This window comes from Mytilus californianus, unplaced genomic scaffold (assembly GCF_021869535.1).
Source record: "Mytilus californianus isolate M0D057914Y unplaced genomic scaffold, xbMytCali1.0.p SCAF_9, whole genome shotgun sequence".
Lineage (NCBI taxonomy): Eukaryota > Metazoa > Mollusca > Bivalvia > Mytilida > Mytilidae > Mytilus > Mytilus californianus.
In genome coordinates, this window is record NW_026262745.1 from 34310763 (window position 1) to 34314900 (window position 4138).

The 4138-nt window shown below is 32.5% G+C and overlaps 1 long non-coding RNA gene across 1 annotated transcript; it reads right to left on the bottom strand.

Moving 5' to 3' along the window:
* LOC127715611 (uncharacterized) lies at positions 1-1448 on the bottom strand. The gene is made up of 3 exons (XR_007988494.1): positions 1354-1448; positions 890-983; positions 1-309 (listed from the first exon to the last, which is right to left on the bottom strand). It is a non-coding gene; the product is annotated as an uncharacterized LOC127715611 (long non-coding RNA).
* Between the last annotated feature and the right edge of the window lie 2690 nt (positions 1449-4138).

Sequence of the window (4138 nt, forward strand, 5' to 3'; positions counted from 1 at the left end):
TATCTTTCATTACTTTTATTCTCTAAAAATTATCCGAGGGTACTGCAGTCGCCGCATTTTCTACTCTCATGGCCATATCCACTGCTACATCCTCCAGCATCGTAGTATTTTTTTATCCTGTCGCTTCTAGCTTCGCATTCTGTCTTATGATTGCAGACCCACTGAGCTACCACATGATCGCAGGTGTCAGCACATTTGATCATTTCAGCACGTTTGCAAGCACATTTTGGCCAGCCTTTACATGACGATACTACACCAAAATCCTTCACTAATTCACGACTGCTGGCGTCATATGCTTTGCAATTACAACTGAAAAACAAATTATTTTCAATTCTTGATCTCATTTTAACTTGTAAAAACAGATTTTTCAAAATTCAGAATCCCCTTTTATTGGAACGATACACATGTGGTTGTAAAAAAGGATGATTTAAAATCTAAATCATTCTTTGGGTTGAAAGGAAACACCAAATGTTTAAAGAAAAAAACGCGAGTCAAAATAATGTTACCTTGAAAGAATTCTAACAAAGATGCCATGGTATATCTGATTTTACATTTTTGATAGAGAACTTGATGTGCATCAGCGAGATTCTCTTTAAATTCTATCTATAGGTAAAAGGAATACATCCTTAACAGATCCTGCTTACCCTTTCAGAGAACCTGGGATCAACCCCGGTTTTTAATAGGGTTCGTGTTGCTCAGTCTTCAGTTTTCTATGTTGTGTGTTGTATACTGTTGTCTTTTGGTGTTTTTCTTTTATGCTTGCCATGTCGTTGTCATTTCATGTTCGACTTATGAGTTTAAATTTACTAGGTTAATTCTAAATCGTAATCATTCAATTAATAGTTTGTAAAAAGTTATATTCGTATAAAATAAAGTTTACACAACTTACTTGCGGTATTTACCCTTGAAAAGCCATCCTTGGACAAACGTTACCATTATCACAAGTACCAAGAGAATAATCCAAGGTCTCATCTTGCTGAAGTCTAAAATATGACGAGAAATATTTATTGAAAAAAGCAGAAAAAAATGTCTTCGACATGATCGGATCAAGTACTATGAATGTAATTATACAGACAAAATGACATTTGAAAAATATAATAGCAAGATTATCAAGGTGAAACTACAGAACACAACACTTTTGTATTACTAAGTTAGCTTTTATAATTGTATTGCAGCATTGCCCTCTACATTATCGAACTTGTAGAACTTGTAAAAGGGCAAAAGCAAGAAATGAATTTTAATATAATTAATTATACTGATTTTTAATTTTAAAAAGTATGAAATTAATAGTATTTGTACCTTAATCGTTTATTGTAATCTATTTATAAACAGATAACTGTAATTGATACTTACAAAAGTGAATTGGCCTCTTAAACAATAACTGTTAACGTTTAAGAAAAAACAAAATTTTTGAAATGGTTTTGAAATTAAAACAGTTAAAACCAACAGCGTTGTTGCATGTGGTCAATACAGTTACTACGCAAGCTGCGACGAGGTCATACGGTAGTTAAATTACATTCGTGGAAACCTGATTTCTGTAAAAACATATCGCAAAACATAAATCTGTGACCTTATAATGATTTATATCCACACGATAAAGGTAAAAATTGAGAAAATTACATATCTTATGATTTTTTATTTCTTTAAGATGGATAAGATCCATAATATTCAGCATCGAAAAAAGGTCTATATAATAATGTCAAAGCTAATCATAAAAAACAAAGGAGAATTTCCGATAAGGAAACTTTTTGGGATCAATGCCTTGGTGGCCGATTGGTCTAAGTAGCAAACTATAATTATTTGTTTCACTGTAGCCTGTCAACACTGAGGTTGTGAGTTCGAATCTTAATTGACTAGGAATGTGAGTTTTCCTACCAAAGGGCACTCCGGCTTCCTCTTCCGGCTAAAAATCGCACAATAGTGCTGAACTGTGTTGTTAAACACCAATCAATCAAACTGTATGAAATTTGTACAAAGATGCATAAATTGTCAAAATAGCCTCATTTTGAGATCTAGTCATTAATATTTATATATGAGCAACAGCTTTACCACAAAAGATAGTTTGCTTCAAGATGTATTATACACATACGTTAATACGTATAAAATATCACTTTTTGGTAAACTGTTGCTCATATCTATTTTGTCCAAAACGATGTATAATTTTTTATGTCATATATGTCAATTTCATATAAAAATAAGGAGATGTGGTATGATTGCCAAGGAGACAACTATCCAACAAAGTTCAAATGAAGTGGGTGTAAGCACATATAGGTAACCATACGGCCTTCAACAATATGAAAAACATATACCGTATAGTCGGTTATACAAGGCCCCGACATGAAAAATATGAAACAAGTCAATAGAGAAAACTAACGGCCTAATTTATAATAAAACAATTTACGTAAAAAACAAATATGACAGACATGAACCAACGACAACCACGGAACTAAAGGCTCCAGATTTTGGGACAGGCACATATAGAATGTTGCGGGGTTAAACTAGTTTTCTGGCAGTGGTGTTATAGTACAACATAAGAAAAAAAGTATAAAAATCAGTTGAAAAGGGCTTAACTCATCAGATCGATACAAAGCAGAAATAAAACATCAATCGAAAACACAGACCGGACGTTGCAGCGTATCTATACATCAAAGAACAAACAAGACCCTTAGTAAAGATCTGAGAGTAATCGCAGTTACTGACAGGTAGTTCAAAGCCAATAACAACTAATAAACAAATCATGTATCTAAGACTAAAATATCAATCAGTACACAACTAACATCGGATGAATTTAGTGTAAAGATGGCATTTTCAGTCAGAGAAAAACATGACCTTGTGCAATGCCAAAATATAGGTATCGGCAGATTGTAGTACCGTAAATGAATGTGCATATGTGTATAACAATAATATTTAGTATGGTTTCAATTTACTGATAACAAAATTATACCAATAAAAACAATATTCAAAGATCTAGTTACAGTGTTGAATTGGTAACCTTTTAGAATAATTTTATTTAAAGGATTGATAAGTTTACCCGGATCGTATCTAAATTTCCGGTAAACAACATTCTCGTAAAAATAAGGATGTGCTAATCCGTTTGAAATAGTTTTTTACAGGTACAGACAAACTTGCAAACCAAATCTTTGTATCTATGGAAGAATTTAGTAAAGGTTTTAAGTAATTTGTGTCAACATGTTTATGACATCACAAGTGAAATTTCTGCACTAAATTGTCTAGATTATATCAACTCGTTGTTCGTTTAACAAGATAACTTTTTATTAAGCTTGAGTAATTTTACTACTTTTGTAATTTCAGGTGCCAAATAATGTCTTTTATCATACCTTCTCCTTTAAAATGACTGAAAGTTATCCATATTTTGTGAATGAAAATGTGTGTCGTTGTAAGTACTAAAGAAACGAAATGAGGTACATTTTAATACATGTTCGTTATCATAGAAAACTTAAATGAAGAGTATGGGGGATAATTATTTAAGTAACTTAGTACAAAGCATCCAACAGGCTTATTAGATATTTAAGGATTAAAATATCTGCCATCATGCTGAAAAAATAACAATCAAATGAATACTTTCAAAGAAAAAGGAGATTATCTAATCTACACACATTCAAAGCTAACTATTCTTTCCAACCATTACAATTGCTAATCAGAAAGGTGGGTGGGATGATTTGATAACTCCAATATCAAAACACTGTCTTAGATGAGTGTCGTCGCACATTAAGGAATCATTTGGGCTGTAACGATGGTCAAATAATAAATAATAAAAAAGTAGATTTGACGCATCTTTCCCTCTGCTGGTTTGTCCTGGTCTACTCTGCAGGAAATGCCTCTATACCTCAATATCAGCTGTGTTTCTTCATGACGTTTTTCATTTGTAAGATTACTCTTGGTTATATCCACTTCTTCAAGCAGCCTCAAAACGTCCTCAGTAATGTGATATTGTCTTCGATTGTATAGTTATAATGATAGCAGTGTGACTTGAGTGTTCAATTATCCTTGTAGTTGTTGACCTGAAAGTTGATTTTGTGTCACTGGACGTTACATGTCTATTTTGTGTATTTTATCCATGGGCTTTTTTTCTACTTGTATAGTGAACAATTGACTGTAGACGTTAAGACATTCATTG